Source organism: Anabrus simplex, chromosome 4 (assembly GCF_040414725.1).
Source record: "Anabrus simplex isolate iqAnaSimp1 chromosome 4, ASM4041472v1, whole genome shotgun sequence".
NCBI classification, from domain to species: Eukaryota; Metazoa; Arthropoda; class Insecta; order Orthoptera; family Tettigoniidae; genus Anabrus; species Anabrus simplex.
This window is the reverse complement of record NC_090268.1, coordinates 430,350,162-430,375,757: the sequence shown is the minus strand read 5'-3', so window position 1 is coordinate 430,375,757 and position 25,596 is coordinate 430,350,162. Positions and strand designations below refer to the sequence as shown.

General features: G+C 42.1%; 3 non-coding genes across 3 annotated transcripts; 1 reads left to right on the top strand and 2 right to left on the bottom strand.

Annotated features, from left to right (window-relative positions):
* Positions 1–2,264: 2,264 nt before the first annotated feature.
* On the top strand, positions 2,265–2,336 carry TRNAP-AGG (transfer RNA proline (anticodon AGG)). Its single transcript has one exon. It is a non-coding gene; the product is annotated as a tRNA-Pro (tRNA).
* Positions 2,337–2,990: 654 nt separating this feature from the next.
* Positions 2,991–3,062, bottom strand: TRNAP-UGG (transfer RNA proline (anticodon UGG)). The gene has a single exon. It is a non-coding gene; the product is annotated as a tRNA-Pro (tRNA).
* A 9,846-nt stretch (positions 3,063–12,908) lies between these two features.
* On the bottom strand, positions 12,909–12,980 carry TRNAP-UGG (transfer RNA proline (anticodon UGG)). Its single transcript has one exon. It is a non-coding gene; the product is annotated as a tRNA-Pro (tRNA).
* Between the last annotated feature and the right edge of the window lie 12,616 nt (positions 12,981–25,596).

Below are 25,596 nucleotides of genomic sequence, written 5' to 3'. Positions count from 1 at the left end.
GGAAGGAAGCGGCCGTGGCCTGAAGTTAGGTACCATCCCGGCATTCGCCTGGAGGAGAAGTGGGAAACCACGGAAAACCACTTCGAGGATGGCTGAGGTGGGAATCGAACCCACCTCTACTCAGTTGACCTCCCGAGGCTGAGTGGACCCCGTTCCAGCCCTCGTACCACTTTTCAAATTTCGTGGCAGAGCCGGGAATCGAACCCGGGCCTCCGGGGGTGGCAGCTAATCACGCTAACCACTACACCACAGAGGCGGACCCCCGTAAAGAATACGAAATATTAAGCGGAATTTATGACGATGCGCACTTTGGTTTCGAAATTTTTGTAGCTAAACGGTAATCGCTATCAGCAAAACGATTGCACTTTCGTCTCCTAAAATGAGGAGATCTACAGTTTTGGTCCTATGAACTTTTGTCGTATCTCGACCCCTTCTACCTTAGATTGACCTTGATTTTCCCGGTTCTGGTCAATATTGATCATTTTCCAATAATTATTTTACTGATTTACACACTCCAGACAGATTGATGCACGAAATTCAGCAGGCTCCTTGGTACAATCATTGGCCATATGTAGACCGACTTTCATTATTCTATCCGCCTTGAATGTATGCGGAAACGGAAGGAATATGCGGAACACTACTCAAATTTCAGCCGAATTTGTGATTCTTAAGCAATCTGTGATGAAGCCGATAGAGATACGGCAAAAACCTCAAACAAAAATTGTAGGCCGTCTCATCGTCAAGATTGTACCTGTTCTGCTAATTTCGCATATCATTTTTCAACTTGTTAAAAGTGTACGAAATATTACATGGATTGATAAGTTCACCTCTTTCTACGGTATAAATAGCCAGGATACGACAAAATATCCTAAATCCAAAATATAGGTGACAAAAAGTTTCGTCTAATGGCGCAATCCGTATCTCGATACGGCGTACCGTTTGGCCACAATGAATTTCCAAATGAAAGTCTGCACCCATTAGCGTGCACATTGCCTGGATATATCTCTTATGCCTTAGACAGAGCTGCATTTTCAGAATTTGCGTCAATATTGTACATTTTCAAAATCTCATTTTACTGTGCTAACACAAATAAGACCGACAGAATCATGAAATTCGGCAGGCTCACTGAAACTTCCGTGGGTCATATGTGAGAAAAATGCATGATTCTAGCACCGTGGACAAAAGGAAATATGTGGACACTGTAATCCTAATGTAAGGTTCTAAGCCAGTCTACGGCTTACACAATGCAGATACGAGAAAACATCAATAAACGAAAATGTAGATCGTTTCAACTACGATGCACCGACCAAGTTTTAGGACTAAAGCTGCCCATTACGTTAGGATAATAATTTCGCATTTTTTAAGAAGCGTACGTAATGTTCATCGCGTCGAAACGTTTACATCTATCTCTGCTACAAACCGTGAATATACTGTGCGAGAAAAATATCATAGGACCAAATAAGTACGCAAAAATATGGGCCGTCTTGACGCGCATAGTAATTTTCCAAGTGACCACTTGTAATGTAGAGGAGTTGGGGAGTTGGGGGTTTAGGGGCGGAGCCCCAACGAGCGAAAGCGAGTCTTATCTTCAATGTCACAACATAATTGAAGGAAGATTTTTGGGTTAAAACAGACAGACTTCAATGAGAATTTAGTGAATGACAATTTAACATATCTTACATTCCGTTATCTACTTCTTTATCTGTTTACCGTCTTGCCTTAAGAGCAGAATCTGGGTAGGGTAATACAAGTGGCGAGGATGAACAGTACCTCACCCAGGCGGCCACACCTGCTATGCTGAACAGGGACCTTGCGGGGGAATGGGAAGATTGGAGGGGATAGACAAGGAAGAATGCCTTAAGTTTTGTAACATCCCGGCGTTTGATTGGAGGAGAAATGGGAAGCCGCGAGAAACCACTTCGAGCATGGCCGAGGAGGGAATCAATCCTACAGGGGTGCGTGGGCCCCGTATGTTCCGGTACCACTTTCAAATTTAGGTTTCTTAATATAAGTGAATATTTAAATTGTAACAAAGTGGTATAACAGTGAATGTGGTGTTGCGCTCTAAATCACTCTCAGTCGAGTTGGCAGCACCGACAGAAAGAGCGCCCCACAGTCGCTTCACCCTCACCCTCCCCGTTGCCAAATCTACAGTCAATTCGAATCCGTTAAACTAATCAAATCCACGCGTTTATGTCGCGAGTCAGGCGACGTTTTATCGTGGGAATAAATACATGCTATCTTTACAGCGCGAGCTGTCGAGTGGCTCGTTGGTCTAGGGGTATGATTCTCGCTTAGGGTGCGAGAGGTCCCGGGTTCAAATCCCGGACGAGCCCAAGAGTTTTGTAATCTCACAGTCCACAGTTTGAGGTAGAGAACAGTAGCCACTCACGTTTCACTGGGATTGATCTGGTTATTCGTTGAACTGCGAAAGCCCTGGATTACAATAATGTACCATACCGACATTTGCTTGGAGGAGAATTTGGACACCGCGTTAAACAGCTCCAGATGGCAGCGCCCCGCAGTGTACCGTGCTCCAGCCAGCGTGCCACGTTTGAAGTTCGTGGCAGAGCCGGGAATCGAAGTCGGGCCAGCGGGTGTGGCAAATTATCACGCTAACCACTACTCCACACAGGCGGAAATCCCCGATCTCGATTAATAATCACCACCATTTCCTAATTATGTAATTAAATTTGAAATCGTACAGCAACCATCGCAGATCATGAGGGAACCGTATCTTAGTCATTTAGTGATGATCGAATCGACTGGACAGTAGGTAAAACGCTCAAGTTTTGCAACTCGAATCCAGGGATAGTCCATTTGCTCTTGTGTGTGTTCAATTGAGAGGGACTTTACTGTATATAAGGTTTTACTGGCATATTTACGAAACGCATGTAAGGGAAGATTTACATCAAATAGGCAGAAGAACTCTTCGCAAAGCAATATCACTAACGTACATTGATATTCCTCGAAAACATTTAAAAACAGACGGGCTCGTCCGGGATTTGAACCCGGGACCTCTCGCACCCAAAGCGAGAATCATACCCGTAGACCAACGAGCCAAGTGCGCAACAGGACAGCTGATGTGTGCTATCGCTTTCATTATTCTAGCCGCCTTGAAAGTATGCGGAAACGGAAGGAATATGCGGAACACTACTCAAATTTCAGCCGAATTTATGATTCTTAAGCAATCTGTGATGAAGCCGATAGAGATACTGCAAAACCTCAAACAAAAATTATAGGCCGTTTCATCGTCAAGAATGTAGCTGTCTGCAAATTGTCATATCATTTTTCATCATCAGCATCATCATCATCTGTTTACCCTCCAGGTTCGGTTTTTCCCTCGGACTCAGCGAGGGATCCCAACTCTACCGTCTCAAGGGCAGTGTCCTGGAGCTTCAGACTCTTGGTCGGGGATACAACTGGGGGGTATGACCAGTACCTCGCCAGGCGGCCTCACCTGCTATGCTGTACAGGTGCCTTGTGGAGGGGTGGGAAGATTGGAATGGATTGGCAAGGAGGAGGGAAGGAAGCGGCCGTGGCCTTAAGTTAGGTACCATCCCGGCATTCGCCTGGAGGAGAAGTTGGAAACCACGGAAAAGACTTCCAGGATAGCTGAGGTGGGATTCGAACCCACCTCTACTCAGTTGACCTCCCGAGGCTGAGTGGTCCCCTTTCCAGCCCTCGTGCCACTTTTCAAATTTCGTGGCAGAGACGGGAATCAAACCCGGACCTCCGGGTGTGGCAGGTAATCACGCTAACCACTACACCACAGAGGCGGACATATCATTTTTCAACCTGTTAAAAGTGGACGAAATTTTTATGATTGATAAGTTCACCTGTTTCTACGGTATAAATAGCCGAGATCCGACAAAATCCCCTAAATCTAAAATATAGATGATAAAAAGTTTCGTCTAATGGCGCAATCCGTATCTCGATACGGCGTACCGTTTGGCCACAATTAATTTCCAAATAAAAGTCTGCACCCATTAGCGTGCACATTGCCTGGCTATATCTCTTATGCCTTAGACAGAGCTGCATTTTCAGAATTGACGTCAATATTGTACATTTTCTAAATCTCATTTTACTGTGCTAACACACATAAGACCGACAGAATCATGATATTCGGCAGGCTCACTGAAACGTCCGTGGGTCATATGTGAGGAAACTGCATGATTCAAGCACCGTGGACAAATGTAGAAATGAAAGGAATATGTGGACTGTAATTCTGATTTAAGGTTCTAAGCCAGTCTACGGCTTACACGATGCAGATACCACTCAACATCATCATCATCATCATCATCTGTTTACCCTGCAGGTTCGGCTTTTCCCTCGGACTCGGCGAGGGATCCCACCTCTACCGCCCCACGGGCAGTGTTGGAGCTTCAGACCCTTCGTCGGTGGATACAACTGGGGAGAATGACCAGTACCTGGCCCAGGCGGCCTCACCTGCTAAGCTGAACAAGGGCCTTGTGGAGGAATGGGAAGATTGGAAGGGATAAGCAAGGAGGAGGGAAGGAAGCTGCCGTGGCCGTAAGTTAGGTACCATCCCGGCTTTCGCCTGGAGGAGAAGTGGGAAACCACGCAAAACCACTTCGAGGATGGCTGAGGTGGGAATCGGACCCGGACCTCCGGGGTTTCAGCTAATCACACTAACCACTGCACCACAGAGGCGGACGGACAAAAAATCAATAAACGAAAATGTTCATCGTTTCAACTACGATGCACCTACCAAGTTTTAAGACTAAAGCGGCCCATTAATAATTTCGCATTTTTTTAAGAAGCGTACGTAATATTCATCGCGTCGAAACGTTTACATCTATCTCTGCTACAAATCGTGAATATACTGTGCGAGATAATATCATAGGACCAAATAAGTACGCAAAAATATGGGCCGCTTTGACGCGCATAGTAATTTTCCAAGTGACCACTTGTAATGTAGAGGAGTTGGGGGTTTAGGGGCGGAGCCCCAACGAGCGACAGCGAGTCTTATCTTCAATGTCACAACATAATTGCAAGAAGAAATTTGGGTTATAACAGACAGACTTCAATGTGAAGTTAGTGAATGGCAGTTAATCACGCTAACCACTACACCACAGAGGCGGACGGTATCTTAATATAAGTGAATATTTTACTTGTAACAAAGTTAATGGTGTTGCGCTCTAAATCACTCTCAGTCGAGTTTGCAGCACCGACAGAAAGAGCTCCCCACAGTCGCTTCACCCTCACCCTCCCCCTTGCCAAATCCACAGTCAATTCGAATCCGTTAAACTAATCAAATACCGTACGTACATCCACGCGTTTATATCGAGAGTCAGGTGACGTATTATCGTGGGAATAAATACATGCTATCTTTACAGCGCGAGCTGTCGAGTGGCTCGTTGTTCTAGGGGTATGATTCTGGCTTAGGGTGCGAGAGGTCCCGGGTTCAAATCCCGGAAGAGCCCAAGAGTCTTGTAATCTCACAGTCCATAGTTTGAAGTAGAGAACAGTAGCCACTCGCGTTTCACTGGGATTGATCTGGTTATTCGTTGAACTGCGAAAGCCCTGGATTACAATAATGTACCATACCGGCATTTGCTTGCAGATGAATTGGGACACCGAGTTAAACAGCTCCAGATGGCAGTGCCCCACAGTGTAGCGTGCTCCAGCCATCGTGCCACGTTTGAAGTTTCGTGGCAGAGCCGGGAATCGAAATTGGGCCTGCGGGTATGGCAATTATCACTCTAACCACTACTACTATCAATCAAATCAATCAATACTGATCTGCATTTAGGGCAGTCGCCCAGGTGGCAGATTCCCTATCGTTGCTTTCCTAGCCTTTTTCGAAATGATTTCAAACAAATTGGAATTTTATTGAAGATCTCCCTTGGTAAGTTATTCCAATCCAAAACTCCCCTTCCTTAAATGAATATTTGCCCCAGTTTGTCCTCTTGAATTCCAACTTTATCTTCATATTGTGATCTTTCCTACTTTTATAAACGCCTCTCAAACTTATTCGTCTACTAATATCATTCCACGCCATCTCTCCGCTGGCAGCTCGGTACGTACCACTTAGTCGAGCAGCTCTTCTTCTTTCTCTTAAATCTTCCCAACCCAAATTTTGCAACATTTTTGTAACGCTACTCTTTTGTCGGAAATCACCCAGAACAAATCGACCTGCTTTTCTTTGGATTTTTTCCAGTTCTTGAATCAGGTAATCCTGGTAAGGGTCCCATACACTGGAACCGTACTCTAGTTGGGGTCTTACCAGAGACTTATATGCACTCTCCTTTACATCCTTACTACAACCCCTAAACAAACTCATAACCATGTGCAGAGATCTGTACCCATTATTTACAATCCCATTTATGTGATTACCCCAATGAAGATCTTTCCTTATATTAACACCTAGATACTTACAATGATCCCCAAAAGGAACTTTCACCTCATCAACGCAGTAATTAAAACTGAGAGAACTTTTCCTATTTGTGAAACTCACAACCTGACTTTTAACCCCGTTTATCAACATACCATTGTCTGCTGTCCATCTCACAACATTTTCGAGGTCACGTTGCAGTTGCTGACAATTTTGTAACTTATTTATCACTCTATAGAGAATAACATCATCCGCAAAAAGCCTTACCTCCGATTCCACTCCTTTACTCATATCATTTATATATATAAGAAAACAGAATGGTCCGATAATACTGCCTTGAGGAATTTCCCACTTAATTATTATTAACGGGTCAGTAAAAGCTTCACCTACTCTAATTCTCTGAGATCTATTTTCTAGAAATATAGAAACAAATTCAGTCACTCTTTTGTCTAGTCCAATTGCACTCATTTTTGCCAGTAGTCTCCCATGATCCACCCTATCAAATGCTTTAGACAGGTTAATCGCGATACAGTCCATTTGCCTCCAGAATCCAAGATATCTGCTATATCTTGCTGGAATCCTACAAGTTGAGCTCAGGTATAACCTTTCCTAAAACCGAATTGCGTTCTATCGAAACAGTTATTAAATTCACAAACATGTCTATTATAATCAGAAAGAATGCCTTCCCAAAGCTTAAATACAATGCATGTCAAACTTACTGGCCTGTAATTTTCAGCTTTATGTCTATCACTTTATGTCTATCTACTCCACACAGGCGGACAGTTACAATTTTCAAGGAGAGAACCCCGATCTCGATTAATAATCACTACCATTTCTTAATTGTGTAATTAAATTTGAAATCGTACAGCAACCATCGCACATCATGAGGGAACCGATCTTAGTCATTTATTGATGATCGAATCGACTGGACAGTAGGTTAAACGCTCAAGTATTGTAACTCGAATCCAGGGACAGTCGATTTGCTCTTGGGTATGTTCAATTGAGAGGGACTTTACAGTATGTACCGGGCGGTACACCTCCACGCCGCTTATTTAAAATTTGCGCCAGTTGAAACTCCTCTGCTGGAGGAAGTCTGAACTTTATCTACGGTATTAATTTTCTACTTTCTCAGAAGATGTCACTACCTGGAAATTTTGGAGTTTTTGAACTGTGTCATTTTCGACGTATTTTTGTTTTGCTTGTAGTAAGAAGTGTGAACTTTCTCTTCTAGAGGACGCTACTGAAGATCAACAATAGTGCACCCTAGTGCGGAGTGAAAGAACTGTTTTTTTTTTTTTTTTGGAGAAAATTTAATTTCAAAAGTTTGTTCTTTGCTAAATTTCCTTCAGTCATTGTTTAAGTTGGCAATATTAACCCTTTCTTTCCCCTTGATTTGAATTTAGCCAATCCCGAATTTCTTAAATTAATTTTCCACCAATGATGTGTTTCTTCTTCATCTTGTGTAGGGGTTTTCTTTAACCACCAATAAAAGATTGTGGGCGGGTGTTTTCCTTCCTAAAACGCCTCGAACTTTCCGCGAGAGTATATAAACTGCTGATTTTAGGGTCTCTGCGCCACTTCTGTTCCATCTTTTCGTGTGTAAAGTACATAGCAGGGGGCGGGAAGCGCCTCTTTCTTCGGCGGCAGTCAACAACCAGGTAATAGCCGATTAATTATTTCTTTTCTTGCTTGCTCAGCAGTTTAACTCTCGGGGCGGGTCCGAAGTTTTTCCATTATGTAACCCTCCTTAAAATGTAAAGAAACTTGTATCTATTCTATCTTTTAAACTACATATTGGGATAGAGAGTGCTTAACCCTCTCGAGCTCCCACTCATATTGTTTTGAGGTGAACTTATTTTCTCAACCTATTCTTCCTTAACATTATGTAAATTTGTTTCTTTCTAAAGTCACCTCTTTAGTATGGGATTAGCCCTTGCATTTGTGGCCTACAGCCAGATTAGGTTTTAAAAGCAAATGTATTAGGAGTGCAGTTCGCCTCCTCTCAACTTGGTATTTTAGAGGTCATGTAATTATCCATTTATCGCTTAATAGACCTCAGTAGGTTGGGTATTTTACCCCTGTGCTTACGTCTTTAGAGGACAGCTTGAATGTAGAGTTAGGTGTGGCCTTGTGATAGGCTTAAAACTTTGAGAGCGGATCGCTCTTTTGCAATTTGTTTCTGCGTGCCTCTAGGAGGTATTACTGTGTAATTCGGAGCAAGTACTCCTGGGCATGATTGGGGTTTTCTTCCCCTTTGCTAAACCTTATGTACATGTAAATTCGGGCTAACTGCTCGAGAATTGGAAGTTCGGGGCCCGAAGCCCAAAACCTGTAAATACTATTGTTGCTCTTTGTTGCCTTGCTAATCTGTACCTGCCATTCTTGTTATTTCTAAGTTTGAAAAGAAAATATAACCTTGTTAAATTTTAAATTAATTTTACTTTCGTAGCTTGAGACCTGTTCACCACCCTGCACCTTATTTCACCTCTAACTACCGCAAAAACACGGTAACAGAATGCACTAACCATGTGTAACAAATAAAAGAAAGAAAAGAAAAACAAAACAACCATAAACATTGTACTTCATCTACCACATAACCATTGCCACATTTTTTTAAACTACTCGTGGTTGAAAACAAGAAAATTTATTTTGAAACATGAACCTGAGTGTTACAATCACTCATTTAATTAGTTAAACCTTACTTGCATGACTGTGATAGCCTGGACCTCTTAAAATATAAATTAATTAGGCCAAGTGCCTCATGTTTACATCTCAAATGAAAGCGATCCCTTTACATTATTAACTTTACTTAATTTGCCGCTGCCTGCATTTTCATTACGAATTCATATTTGTGGTACCACCACTAGATGGAGGCAGATCCCATCTCATTTATATAATTCATTTGCGGCACTTATGATACAACTGCTTATTAAAGATCGCTTCATTTTCCTAACTGAAATGTAGTGGATTTCTAAGGCTTGGTAATTACTGACTGTCTCCTGGTATGAGCATACCACTACTATAGTTCTGACTATGAAATAATCGATGATCTCTTACCCTAACACATGAAATCTTATTTACATAAATGAACATGTCAATGGAGAAACACAGCTCCAAAGAAAATGAAATCAAAGAAATAACCTGACTACACCTATTTTATTTACATAAATCAAATACAAACAATTCACGTATAATCAGATTCTAAAATAATACGGTGATAAAATATACACAAAGAAAGGATAATAATAACATAAATCTAGATCCCAAAAAATTCGCTGCTTACTGAAAGTTTTTAAAAATAAAATGCGCAAATATGGGAGTATATAAAAATTTACCCAGCTCCAAATAACAAAACATGTGAATTTGATGGCAATCTTCTAACCTCAGTCAAAAAATGTTTGGCCATGACACTATTCAAACTTTACGGACAATAATTACTGGTATTACATGTCATCCATGATTCTACATGACTGTCAAAACACACATTGATTCGTCGCTCTGTTCACACATTACCTCATGCTCTAACTTGAATATTTTCCGAGCATCTATTTTCCCTGGAAACTATTTGAAACAATACAGGCTTTCCGCCTACAACCATCTCACATGTCGTCATATATTTAACACTCTAGGTTAAATTATTCATCTCTCAATTCTATTTATTCATCAATATTCTCCACGTAGTAACTCATAATACGGCCTCGCTCGTATACGGCGGGCGAAATAACTACCGTTCACATCTCTATTTCTTACGACATTTTCCATGACATGGTCCAAATATCACATTTTTCCATTTTCAACGCATATCATCAGGGATATTATTATTCACTTTGCTCGATCTCTTAATTATCCTCCGCTTCACATATTATGAAATATCAGAGCTAACTTATCAATGGCTTCATGTCACTAACTATTTTACCGAAATGACGAGATCGCCTCTCAAAAACACGGCTATCGAAATGTGTAACCGCATTTACACACAGAAATAAACACTCGCGTGTCAACCAAATCGTCGCGAAAATACAAGTTATGAGAGCTACCAGAAACGGTCATCTGAATAATGATTACGTAACATGAAATAATAAACTGAATGCGCTAGTAGCAAAAGTAAGCATTAAAAATCAACAAGGCGGCATCTAGAAAATCATAACTTGAACAAAATATCGCTCATAACCAACGTTATAATAACATTATTACTATTATTATCTACAATTCTGCACTACACTTATTTAAAACTCTTGAAAATAGGCTTCTCATATGTCAAAATGACTTTCTTCAAAGTGATCCAGCAATAAAATGCAAAACACATTTTACTTAAAGAAAATACGCAAATAACACTTGCTCACACTTATTATTATTATTATTATTATTATTATTATTATTATTATTATTATTATTATTATTATTATTACGTGAATTATTTACAACCCTATCTAACAGTGTAAGCTACATTTTGATCATCGATTGGTTCATAGTCCTACATATTTATTTATACACTTTTTGCTCATTTACCTTGGTGCTGGAGGCAGGTTGGATCACCCTCCGGGCTCTGTCATGATGAATTAGTATTCCATCTTGAAGCTGATGTGGTAATACGAAATATCACACGTACATACTTGATACATTTTTATGATGGCGTTGCACACGTCCACATTTACATAAACACTCGCATTTTCTAACACTCCAATGAAGATTATACAATAACACTGCATTAAAACACCTGATGTTGAGTCGAAAGTCTGGTCTCCGCTACCTGCCTGGCCTCCTGCTGTGTCTCTCACACCCCTCTCAGTTTGTTTGTGTAAAGGCTTATTGGTTGTTCACCTCTTCTGAACATAACATTGGACTCAAGGTCTTAGCACAAAGCATTCCACTAGTGAAAACAAAGTCATTCTCCTTCCTGTAAATGCTTGAACTAATTATGCTCCAGTAATATCTCGCTTGCCATAATAGTTCTTTAAAAGTGATGGAAACAAGTTAAATGTAATGTTCCCAATGATACGTGGAGAATTTTTATAATAATCGTCCTCCAAAATATGACCTTTCAACAAATATCCAAACTACACGTGGATTAGAAAAATTTTATGCAGTTACGTTTTACGACGTGATCCATTGTCCCTCTCGGTTTGTTTGTGTAAGTTCATTTAAGGCAAGTGTTGAAAATATAACTATCATTGTCATTTGATACTTCAATTGCCTGATTATCTCTGCATAAGTTCAAATTAAATAAAAGTTTGTCAAAGTGTTCATTTCTCCTAACATATTACTCACACAAGTAAATACATTGCTCACTCGGATGGCAACAAGTGTCTCTGATCGCGTTCCTACAAGACTCAGAATTCACACAAGAAAAACGTTCATACAAGACAAAGAACACACACGAACTGACTCCGTACAAGACTGAATTAGACTGAAGATTCACCACACTGCTCGTTGGTTTTGTAAACAGTCCTCCCCCCACTTCGAAAATAGTTCTGTGGAAGGGATGTGGCGTAATAATCTTGCACTTGGGACCGATTTATCATACGTCCGTAAGTTAAAGTTTTAAGAAATATGTTCAAAACATTCCTAATATTGGTCCGTTTTACGTGTTACATTGCGCTGTGGGAAACGATCACAGGTTAATTCATATGAGGGCGCGCGTCACTGGCTATATTTTCTGCCAGGGGATGGCGTCTTCCCGCCATGACGGTTCACTTCCTGGGCGATACCACCCTTCCATGTAAAGTTAAAAATTTCTTAATTAACCACAAATTAATCACACATTTGCACTGATAAATCCTCAAATATTGTTAGGAAGTTAGGACACCATTTTCCACAACTACTCCGGGCTCCAAATCGCGAAAAACTGGCTGTAGATTCCCACTATGACAAAACATTTAAATTTGCAATTTTGTGATTGGCCGAGACGTTCGCGATCTTTGCAGCATGGATACTTCCATTTTCTGCCAAGGGATGACGGGTATTATTTTTTTCTCTCTCGCAACTCTAAGTAGGTCAAGTTCCAACGCGTGGATTCCCGTGGGAACCGCATAGAAAGTTTCCACTTCTCGTCGGCATCATGTAGCACTTAGGCCAGCTATATGCTGTCCGTGCCTTAAGACGTGTTCTGCGGATCTTCTTGCAGTCTGAACGGCGCCAGAATGTTGCTTTGTGAGACTGCCAGCTTTCCCCAACCTACTGCTGTATTCCAATATGCGAATAACTAAACATTTAATTCATGCATTTATTACGCACATTCGCTTATGGGTGCAGTATGTTCAATTGAGCCGATCTAGAAAGCAAGAATAACGGCCGAGAGGATTCGTCGTGCTGACCACATGACACCTCGTAATCTGCAGGCCTTCGAGCTGAGCAGCGGTCGCTTGGTAGGCCAAGGCCCTTCAAGGGCTGTAGTGCCAAGTGGTTTGGTTTTTTATGTTCAATTGAGAGGGACTGGCATATTGAGGTAACGTATGTAAGGGAAGATTTACATCAAATAGACGGAAGAACTCTTCGTAAGGCAATAGCAGTACCGTACATTCATCTTCCTCGATAACATTTAAAAACAGACGGGCTCGTCCGGGATTTGAACCCGGGACCTCTCGCACCCAAAGCGAGAATCATACCTCTAGACCAACAAGCCAACTGCTCGACAGAAGAGCTGATGTGTGCTATCTCTCCACGACTGTTACTAAAGCTGCCAATGTACATGTTGGTACAAGGTAGATCGCTTCTAGGGAAGCAGAATCTCTATTATATAAAGCCGTACTGCTGACTCACTGGCTGACATAAATGTTTGACCACTTCCAGATGAAGTAGAAACGTTAAATTTGGCAAAGGTTACCAGTGGTTTTCCTAATTTCAGTATTGCACAGAATTACATCTGATGTGGTTTTATGTTTCAGTAGAACAAGGGGTAGGTGTGTATAAATAAAGAAATTTCTACACAGTCAAACAAATAAATTAATTGGGCCGTCCTCAGTATGTTAAGCAATCCAGCAGCAAAATTGTACGACTCACTGTCGCTACTCTCTTCATTCTGGCGAAAATGAGTGCAAATGGACTTGACAAAAGAGTGACTGAATGGCAGGCTTCTTTCTAGAAAATAGAAGTCAGAAAATTAGAGTGGGTGAAGCTTTATCTGTCCCTGTAATAATTAAGAGGGGAATTCCTCAAGGCAGTAATATTGGACCTTTATGTTTTCTTATTTATATCAATGATATGTGTAAAATATTGGAATCAGAGAGAAGGCTTTTTGCAGATGATGTTATTCTGTACAGAGTAATAAATAAGTTACAAGATTGTGAGCAACTGCAAAATGACCTCGATAATGTTGTGAGATGGACAGTAGGCAATAGTATGATGATAAACGGAGATAAAAGTCGGGTTGTGAGTTTCACAAAGTGTTATGTTCCGAGGTGTCAGTGTAGAAATGGCATGGGGGGACATTAGTAGACGAATAAGTTGGAGTGGTGTCTTTAAATGTTGGAATGATCACAATATGAAGATAAAGTTGGAATTCAAGAGGACAACATAAAGCAAATATTCGTTTATAGGAAGAGGAGTTAGGGATTGGAATAACTTACCAAGGGAGACGTTCAATAAATTTCCAATGTCTTTGCAATTATTTAAGAAAAGGCTAGAAAAACAACAGATAGGGAATCTGCCACCTGGGCGACTGCCCTAAATGGAGATAAGTAGTGATTGATTGATGCCTGATGCCTGTCGGAAATCATCATAGTGTTAAAATGTTGTGTGTACTGCTCTGGAATGAAAGCTCCAATGGGTTGTACATGCTTGTGTAAGTCTGAATCCTTTGGATTGGATGGTAGGTCATTCCAATTGTTGGAGGATCTACTAAAAATTAATTAAACCCTGTCAGCTTAAGAATGAAGAGCCTGACTGATTATGTCGTTTTGGGGCAATGGAGAAGGACAAGGTTTAATCGGTGGGCATAGCAGTGTAGAAATATTGCCCGTCGGCAAAGTTGTTTAACGTAATGCTGAACACCCAATGCTTTCCTGCCATTGTGGAGCACACGTCATATGTTTGACATGATATTTTATCAATTACTTCTCACTTTCGCAGAAAATCGACAATTAATTCTGATAATCCGCCTCTGTGGTGTAGTGGTTAGCGTGATTAGCTGCCACCCCCGGAGGTCTGGGTTCGATTCCCGGCTCTGCCACGAAATTTGAAAAGTGGTACGAGGGCTGGAACGGTGTCCACTCAGTCTCGGGAGTTCAACTGAGTAGAGGTGGGTTCGATTCCCACCTCAGCCATCCTGGAAGTGGTTTTCCGTTGTTTCCCACTTCTCCTCCAGGCAAATGCCGGGATGGTACCTAACTTAAGGCCACGGCCGCTTCCTTCCCTCTTCCTTGCCTGTCCCATCCAATCTTCCCATCCCTCCACAAAGCCCCTGTTCAGCATAGCAGGTGAGGCCGCCTGGGCGAGGTACTGGTCATTCTCCCCGGTTACATCCCCGACCCAAAGTCTGAATCTACAGACACTGCCCTTGAGGCGGTAGAGGTGGGATCCCTCGACGAGTCCGAGGGAAAATCCGACCGTGGAGGGTAAACAGATTACGAACGAATTCTGATAAGCCTGATGCAGTCTGATCAATCGAAACATAATAAAGGCCTATTAATTTTTCTGTGGGATCCTGTTTTGAGTAGAATCGTAATATTACACCGACTTGAGACCTATTTGATACATCTAAGGTATCCGCATGAATACAAATGAAGTCACTAGACTCTAACTCCTCTTCGATCGTCTCCTGAATTATGGTAGTTACAGACTCAATTAATTCATTCTGTATTTCGCTTGATGTGCCTTTAAAGCCCGATGTGCCAGGCTGATTTGCTCAGACGGTTTCTTCAGGAAAGTTCCTTCACTTCGCACCAGGGTGCATGATCATAGTGTTTTAGGCGGTGACATCTATGAGAGAATGTCCACACTTCTTGATTAGTGGAAAACAAAACAAGTTGAAATCCACACAGTACTGACAACTTTGTAGTCACAAAATTTATGGTAGTGAGATCTTCTGAGAAACTAATGAGTTGATCCAGTTTTTAAAGTTCAGAGTTTCTCCTGTAGAGGAGTACTTATTGGCGGAAGATTTAAAATTGCGTCGTAAAGGTGTACCATCCGGTACAATTATTATTATTATTATTATTATTATTATTATTATTAAACGCCCTACGTGGAGTGGAGATGATCTCGAATATACTATTCCTGTTTTGAAAGAAGATCTAACAAGTCTACCTAATTTCTACCTTTGTTCGAGTCTTCCCTTTCAAAATGACCTCGAAATATAAGAACCTGTTTCTCAATAAAACACACAGTATCAAGTCTCTCAACAACAAGCCGATTTTGTTTTACGACTTCATTATGTTTAACAGCTTCAATTCTTGAGCCTTGCGCCTCAGTAAACGGATGTTCTCTTCATTCTGAATATGTTTATTTAATGTACATGCTTCTCCGCCTTTGTAAAAACGTTTTTATAACAATTGTCCCATTTAAAGTCCATTTCTCTTTACCGCCAAACAAAACACACGTAAACCCTATAATAAAACCACGAATATCGTGTATACCAATAAAATTGAAACTTTCCAGCTATTTTACCGTCAAAAGAATATCTAAATTAGGCATACATCTTTGTTTTGGAATTCACACTTCTCTTCGTAAGTCTATTTTAAAGAGTTCAAAGGACTTTTGGAGTTCCCGAAGGAGCCTGCTTCACTCATTATTTAAATGCGAGATTCAACCAGGTCCGCCTCTGTGGTGTAGTGGTAAGTGTGATTAGTTGTCACCCCCGGAGGCCCGGGTTCGATTCCCAGCTCTGCCACGAAATTTGAAACGTGGTACGAGGGCTGGAACGGAGTCCACTCAGCCTAGGGAGGTCAACTGAGTAGAGGTGGGTTCGATTCCCACCTCAGCCATCCTGAGAGTGGTTTTCCGTGGTTTCCAAATTCTCCTCTAGGCACATGCCAGGATGGTACCTAACTTAAAGGCCATGGCCGCTTCATTCCCTCTTCCTTGCCTATCCCTTCCAATCTTCCCATCCCCCCGCAAGACCCCTGTTCAGCATAGCAGGTGAGGCTGCCTGGGAGAGGTAGTGGTCATCTTGCCCAGTTGTATCCCCCAACCCAGAGTCTGAAGCTCCAGCACACTGCCTTTGAGGCGGTAGAGGTGGGATATCTCGCTGAGTCCGAGAGAAAAACCTACTCTCGAGGGTAAACAGATAAAGAAAAAGAAGAAGAAGAAGAAGAAGAAGAATTTCAACCAGATGATGTCACTTTTGTGTTACACAGCAGAAACTCATAATTTGACTTGGTTGTTTCCATACCTGAATCGTCACTTATATTGCCAATAATTCCTACTATCTCAAAAGAATAGCGTGCGCAGTTACACGATTAACAACACGTGCATCATTGTCGCCTTCGCGCTAGGAATTTCTGCACACTCGAATAGCAGCAGTGGCATGCCTCAACGCCATAGGCCTAGCGGAGATGGTGTGCGGAAAAGTGCGAACACGTAAATTTGCGAACACATCATTGAAGCGGAAATTTGCGCACACTAGGGATTATTACTACGTGACCAGGGTTTCCCAAGTATTGGTAAATACTTCGTTGCCGGAAATTTGCGAACACTATCTTCGATAAAAAGAAACAAGACAAGTAAAGTAAGCGATCCCTGTAAATAAAACAATCTTTAGTCCATACAACGGACTGCCTCTGTGGTGTTGTGGTTAGTGTAATTAGCTGCCACCCCCCAGCGGCCCGGGTTCGATTCCCGGCTCTGCCACGAAATTTGAAAAGTGGTATTGTACCATTATATCTGACTGCGAGTATGGATATTTAACGCAGTAAAAATTTTGCAGTAGGACGCCGCTTGTGAGGGCGTGATGCTATAGAGAGAGCGGGAAGCGAGAAGGTGATATCCCGAGGCAAGGCGTGGTCATGTGTGACGAAGAAAGAATATGTGAGGAAGAGAGAAAGAGAGATGGGATTTTGTCTGGGGGAGAGACCTACCATCTTAACAGAGATTTTTAGCGGGAGCAGACAGGCCCACCACATTACGGAAATTGGGTCGTAATTCCCGTAATTGAAGGTTTCTCAGGTAAATAAAAAGATGGAAATGATTGCTAGAATTTTACGAAGCTGTAGATACCTCTAGGTTTATTAACATATGATTAGATCAATAAATATGTACCAAGCAGAACCACCGTGGGAAGCTCTGTAGTGGCCACATTCCAGACTCAAGTTGTTTCTCGGGGCTTTCCCTGGCGTCCTTTGGTGTGTTGCCTCATATAAAAGCTGAGTGATATGGGGGGAGATCATCCAGTTGACTATCATATTGCTGCCGGCACGCGTCGCACGTCTGCCTAGATTGCGCTAGAAATCCTTTGTTCAGAACAAAGACAGTGTGTAATTATTACAGGGCGATAACTTTGATCCAGTGGATAGGAGACTTACGGAGTACAGGTGGTGGATGTGTAAGTGGCGCGATGTTCAGATACCTATCAATGAGATCGCGTGTGCTTAATGGTATCAGTAACAATAGAAAGCCGTACTTGTAGACTCGGATAAATAGCGGTAGGGGCGAAGCTCCCGAGGTGCCGAGGAAGTGTGGACAATAGGCTAAGGAGGTCTATATTTATCCTCTGATAGACTGTTGAATCCAAGTTAAGCGGGCATAAAAACACAATAACCGAGTGCATAGTCTATAGAGCAGAAAATAGTTTATGGCACAGTGCACAAGTTAGCGAGTATGCAGTTATACGAGAATGGAGGACGAGGAGTGTGTATTGCAAAGTGTTAGCGCTGTGTGCTAGTTCAACCTAAATAAATGTCCAGAATGTGGCGTTATGTTTAAAGTGAATATTTCATTGTAGTAAGAAGTCGAGATATTCCGAGGGGAGTGAGGTGCAAGGACTTCAGAACGTGGCTTCGAAGACGCTACCTTGAACGAGGCATCCCTCAAGAAGAAGACAGCACCATGGGCCAGCGGGGCAGGAAGACCGGACTCCAAGAAACGACCCTGGCTGAGACCTCTACCATGATGGGCTAAATCATGCTAGCCTACCCGGCGGGAGAGAGGAGGAGATCAAATGAGATAAGTGGACCATGAATTACTAGACATATGGTAGAGTTAAGGTGTCACGCAGAGATAGTAGAATTAAACGTGTAAATGTTAATATAGGCTTGATTGTGGCCCATCAGGTTGCGTATTAAGATTGTTTTGATATATCTAAGGGTAAGAGTAGTTAGATTTTTCTTTTGTATCTTTATGTAAAGCAGACAATGAGGTAATATTTGTTATCGCGGCGAGGGGTAGTGTGCCTAGTGATACATATTTGTTTGAGTACGATAGACCGGATATTTTCCTTTGGGTCGGTCGTGAAATACATTTTATTTGTAGGATCAGGATCACTATGTGTAATTCCCATTATATTCCAGGGGAAGGGCAGACATACCTGCGTAATGTAAGGTATGCATGCTGATGGTATTTATTTAGTTAAGGGGCTCTATTTACGTGCCTTAGACGGGCGTAAACTATAGCGGAGGCGCAGGTTTTAACGCTATTCGGTTCTGTGCTACTCTGTCAAACGTTGGGTTTGAACCTCTGGCCCCAAGGTTACTGTTGACACGCCGCATATTGACGGTGATGGTTTGAGGTGATGATATGGTAGAACATGTTATGTGATTTAACTGCGACCCGTGTGGGTGATTAAATAAAGTCTGGTGCGTATATGAGATGTGTTTTTCCTCACTTATTTTGTTGCCATTTGCTGCTATGTGTAGAAGCTTGAAAGTCCCTTTGTGAAAGAATGTAGGGTAAGACGTCTAGCGGCAGTTTGTTTACAAGTTTTTTTTATGTGGGAGGGGCTCCAGACCTGACGGCAGGTCAATGTTCGCCTGCTCTGTATTGGGGTGAGCTCGGCCATTTTTAAATCGCTTTGGAGGTCGGTCATTCTCCTTTGGCAGGGAGTCTTTTGCAAACACTGTGCGTGATTCATTTTACCCATTTTACCTCGTATTCCTTTCTTGTTTGGTTCGCATTCTTAGGGCTGTGTATTCTACTAATGTGATCTTGGCACTATGCTACTGTTATGATCGCCCTGTTGACACAAAGTTCTGCCTGGTGGACGTGGGTTCACGTCCGTGTAAATATGAAATTGAGGGCGCTAGTATAGGTATCTGAGATTATTTTTATTACTTATTGTGCTGCTATTTTTGTGTATATAAATATCCCGGTATGGGAGGAAACTTTCATAATAGCGATAATCTCTGCGGGTATCCTTGATTCAACCATTATATCATTTTATGTCGCAGACATAGGGATGCAGTTTCCATGTGGGAGATCACATCCGGTTTTTTTCTTGGTTCACAGATCGACAAACTTCAGCATAACGTCATTATCCAGATTGTATTTTCTTTGTTTTCCTTTTAATTTGTAGATGTGAGCCTTTGGCGCACTTATTTTGGCACTACAGGTGCAATCCTTGTAATTAACTTGTGTTGTGAATACAAACTTATGCTCAAAATTATGATCACAGCGAAAGTGTTCCTCATTTCGTAGTTTAATGTAGTATATGAGTTCCCCATGATCCTCTCGTCATAAGAACCAAATTATAGACCATTTCTGCCGACTGCAGCTGAGCTGGTGCCCGTATGCAAGAACAGAAGAGCAGGTAGGTATCATCCTGCAGTATTAATGTGCCCTGTAGGGTAGAGTATGATGGCTGGAACGGGGTCCACTCAGCCTCGGGAGGTCAAATGAGTAGAGGTGGGTTCGATTCCCACCTCAGCCATCCTGGAAGTGATTTTACGTGATTTCCGACTTCTCCTCCAGGCAAATACCGGGATGGTACCTAATTTAAGGCAACGGCCGCTTCCTTCCCTCTTCCTTGTCTATCCCTTCCAATCATCCCATCCCCCACAAGATCCCTGTTCAGGTGAGGCCGCCTGGGCGAGTTGCTGGTCATTCTCCCCAGTTTTATTCCCCGACTCAGGGTCTGAAGCTCCAGGGGAGGGGGGAACCCTTGCTGAGTCCGAGGGAAAAACCAATCCTGGAGGGTAAACAGAAACTGTCAAAATGATAATTATCATCTTACCAAGTTGGCATGTTTAAAATCAGCCTTCATAGGCTTTGTCGTTTTTTCATACATTTGTCGTTTAAAATCGGCTTTTATAGGCTTCGTCATTTTTACATACGTATATATTCACACTATATATTTACATGTGGGTTACCGTAATTTATTCCAATTTATGAATCTGAGAAATGACTTTTAAGCAGGACCTAATGTATCTTGTCTCTTCATATACTTTTATGATCTTCTCAATCCTGTCGTCCAGTTTCAAGTATTTCCTCTTTCTCTTCTTCCCTTCAAGATGTATTTCCAACCTCATGTAGACCTACATGCAATTTGTGTGTTCCGCTTCCTTCTTCAAACATTCCACCTGCATGTTGACTCTGGGGTGGCGGTTTTCAACGATAGTATTTGATTTGTTATGCCATCCTTCTACACCATTCGTGGTTCTGCGGCTCTTGTCGTAGCAACTCCACATTTCAATGGGGATCTCTTCATTTTGTAGCTATGTATCCACAAAGTAGTCGAAAAACTCGAAGAGTTTTCGGTTGTCGGGAGCTTCCGCATGAATCTGTAGCCATCCCTCATCTACGCCCTCCGGTTTCAAAAATGCCAGTGCCGCAAACATGGTGACGTGAAAGCTTAACCCTTCATTTTGACAGTATTCCTCTTGTAGATCCAGACTTTGAATTTTTCTCCATAAGCATTCCTTCATATGGAAGTGGCACCCACTCACTTGAGTTGAGAGAAAAACTTGATGTAGCGCCGATATTGCAGCTGCTTCAAAATCGACATTGATTTTACTGGGACACCACTGTGGAACCACTTCTTTAATAAGGAGGAACAGGCGAATGTAGATTTCTTTCTTCTTAATAGGGAGCAGGGCAAATACCACAGGAATCCCATTTGTTTCGTCCGGCTGGCCTCCTAGGTCTGCGTGAACAGTGGAGACTTGTGCAAACTGTTTGCTGCAGCACCTAAATGTACCATCCTTAAACAATTCTGTAGATGTTTGTAAACTTTCCTTTCCTTTGTCTCCACTGAAAACTAGGATTCTTTCTTCTAGTCCGTCATCTACAAGGAGAAAACTGTTACCATGGGCCATTTTCAAGATTTCTTCATTGAGAATAATGTCACCACGTTCTTTTGGCTCTTGTTGATTTCCGCGCTCGTTACTCCGCTGATTTCGCAAGGTCCTCTTCAACGATTCTGCGTGGGGCATTTTTTTCACAAAGTCATAACCTGAAACGACCATATTGATTAATTATAAAACTTAATTATTTTATTAGAGTATATATTAAAACATCCAAATATATTGTCTCATTCTTATTTCTAACCTTACGATGCATTTTTTTTAAATCATAATAACCAGTTTTGTAGAACTTATTACGCTCTATAACTTTGTTCGGTTAAAATTTGCTTTTAAGTACCATCTAAAGCTAAAAATCACAAAACAAAAAAAAAAACCACTTTTGGTCAAGAGAGTAGAAGAGCTCCAACAATTGTTTCCGGATGTACAGGCTATGCCAAATAATAGTACACTATATTAGTACTAAATATATGAATTTTCGTAAATATACATTGCACATTGATATTTATTGACCTATAATATGATTTGTAGTACAAAATTCATTCTTGCTTTATTTTATCATATGGCACGTGTACTTTATATTAATATAACACGAAAGTTATTATATATAAATAAGGACGTTTCTTTACTAACCTTTATTATTTAGGTTTCCTATTTCATCGGTGTATATCTCACATAACTGTGTAGTTTCTTTTCGATCCCTCTTCTTGGCTTTACACACATGCTTTTTCACTTCTTGAGCGGCGTCATCAGATGGTCCACACAAATGTTCGTACTTGTTCATTCTTCGACCGCATCAGTTCCTTAAAGTGACATGAAAGCTGATCCAGGGTAGATGGGATTCTCAGGATAGTGTTCGCAGATTTCCGGCAACGAAATATTTACCAAGATCTGGGAAACCCTAGTAAGGTAGTGTGCGCAAATTTCCGCTTTAATGATGTGTTCGCAAATTTCCTTGTTCGCACTTTTCCGGCATCCCGTGTAAGTGATCATATCGACGTCACATAGCTTATGGCTCAAGTGTGTCTTCAACGGTCCATGAGATGCAAACAACATTCTCTGTCGTTCGTCTGGTGAGAAAATCAACCATCTTCAACCCTTCACATGAAATTTAATTCAAAACTGTTATTCTAAAAGGGAAGTTCCACTCAGGCGCCGGAGGAACTTACCCTCGAACTCCTGTTTACTAGACAGGCGCTTTAACCAACTAAGCCACAGCGCCTATACGATCCTGTAAAGAATCTACGGATAGAGTAGTAGGCTTTACGTGTTGTATGCGTTAGGTATGCTATGGTCACCGAGATTGTTATTTATGGGGATGGAGTACTTGGGCGTTGATCTGGTACAATAGAGTTCACATTATAAATCAGACATGTGAATGCTTTAGCATTACACCGGTGAACAGCGTACTACTGTACTATAGTGTTGGCTACTGAATGCATGATTCGAAGCAGTGTATCGATTCATTCAAGTGTCCGAGTGAATCGATTCACAGGAGCGGCGAGCTCACGGCACACGATTCAACTTACTCCCAGCGGACAGTGCTGAGTGGCGCACTCACTGGACGTTGACGGGGAGCCGAGCTTCCGCTGCAGCGAGACAGTGAATCATGGCACATCGAATGAATCGTGAACGAGCGCGGCTCAGTGAGACACAAGGTACACACGGCTCCTTATCGGCTCACTGGACACTGGCGGAGAGCCGAGCTTGCGCTGCAGCGAGACATACAGTGAGCCATGGCACACCGAAAGAATCGTGAACGAGCGCGGCTCAGTGAGACACAAGGTACACACGGCTCCTTATCGGCTCACTGGACACTGGCGGAGAGCCGAGCTTGCGCTGCAGCGAGACATACAGTGAGCCATAGCACACCGAAAGAATCGTATGCTATAATGGACTCTCGAGCTCAGCTCATTTGAAAGTAATATCCACTTGCATTCACTGTCCTCTTCTCACAGGGAGGTTTAAATAATAGATGGATTTATTTGCAATGTTAAGAAGATAGTCAAAACATAATTCTGAAGTAACTAGTAAGTAGGTAGGCTATTAGGTTATACTATTTATTAGTTTAATGAATCTTAGTATTATAACTTAGTTGACATTTGACAATGAAACTCGACTCTAGCCTGCCCTATGACTATGAGTCATGCTCATGACCACTCAAAAGTACCTGTTTTATATTGGGAAGAACGGCTCAGTATTCTCTCAGTTCATATGTGTCATCGTTCCACAAGAATTCAATCATATGTGGACAGACGCAATAACAGTATGCTGAATCAGAAAACCAGCGGGTTACTTTACATCTCGGGTAGCCTATACAAAATATGACGATTTAAAAAAATCCTCAGCTGATAGAAAGTTGCATATTTTCAAAAATGACTGAGCGAGTTGTCGTGCGGTTAGTATCGCGTAGCTATGCGTTTGTATTCGGGGGATGGTGGGTTCGAACCCCACCGTCGGCAGCCGTTAAGAAGTGTTTCCGTAGTTCCCCATTTTCACACCAGGAAATGCTGGGACTGTACCTTAATTCAGGCCATGGCTGCTACCTTTCTAATCGTAACCTTTCCCAGCCTGCGTCGCCGGACACCTTCGATGTGTTAGAGTGACTAGCATTTTTTTCTAAGAAAGGAGTTCATAGTATGAAGACCAGATGGCAGCAGCGAGCACTGAATGCTGTTGCTGTTGTCTTACCAGCACATACTACACAGATCCACTAGGAGCGGTGACTAATGTGCCGTAAATCGGATCACTGTATCGATTCAGTAACGTGAACGGAATCAAATGAATCGATTCAGTAAAATGAATCGAATGTCCCATCACTACTTTACTACTGAGTAAGTTGGGTGCACGGCAAGTACTGTAATCAGGCGATTGTTGGTTTAAACCTTACCGCTGACAGCTTTGAAGAATATATTCTTTGTTCTTTAAATTCACACTGGTTTCCCACTTCTCATCCAGGGAAATGCCGGGATGGTTCCTAACTTAAGGCCACGCTTACTTACTTCCTCTTCCTTGTCTATCCCTTCCAGTCTTCCCATCCCTCCACAAGGCCGCTCTTCAGCAAAGCAATTGCAGCCACCTTGGAGAGGTATTGGTCCACCACCCCAGTTTTATGTCAACCAAATGAATCACTCTGCAGGTCAACTGCCCTTCGGGTTGTACAGGTGAGATCCCTTGCTGAGTCCGAGGGGAAAACACACTGTATGCTTAAAAATCTACCTCCAAAGTGCTGGTAAGTATACTCCGCGTTGGCACAAGCTCGTAGAGTATGATTCGCAAAGAAGCAAAATTCGATCACCATCCCTCTTATTATTTGGTGCCGAAAATTAAAAAATGAACACACATTAGCTAGTGTTCTCACTAATACATGCTTTTAAGTAGTTATTCAAACAATCAGAGAAAACACGAGTAGCAAGAGTTCTGTACTTCACGACTCCCTGTTGGTGGGGGCGGTAGAATAGCATCCAAAGTCACCCTGCCTGTCATAAGTGTCGACTAAATGGAACCGCTGGGGCTCTCAACTTGGAACGTGTTTTGGCGACCACAGACTCCTTAGCTGAGTAAAGGCATTACTTCCATTTACTTGTAAAAGATTTCTACGCCCTTTCTTGGTCAACTCTTGTTCGTTTGCGACCCGATGGTATAGAGCATTCGAGACCTATGAAGTCTTTCCGTTTCAAGCCTTTGGTCGACTAGGTCCTTCTTTGGTCGATATATTCATTTTTCCCAAGTGTCGGATCCCTTCTTCCATTTTTCCCTTTGATTAATGTTAATAGAGGATGGTTGGCCAGTTGTAATTCTCTCAACGCAACGCAAGGTGAACTTATAAAACGTACGGGCTCGTCCGGTATTTGAACCCCGGACCTCTCATACCCTAAGCGAGAAAGATACTTCTAAACCAACGAGCCACCTGTAAGTCCGTGGTTTTAAGACTTCTTCTTCTTCTTCCTCATCTGTTTACCGTCCAGGGTTGGTTTTACCCTCGGACTCAGCGAGGGAGCCCACTCTACCGCTCGAAGGGCAGTGTCCTGGAGCTTCATAATCTGGGCCGGGGGATACACCTCGGGAAAATGT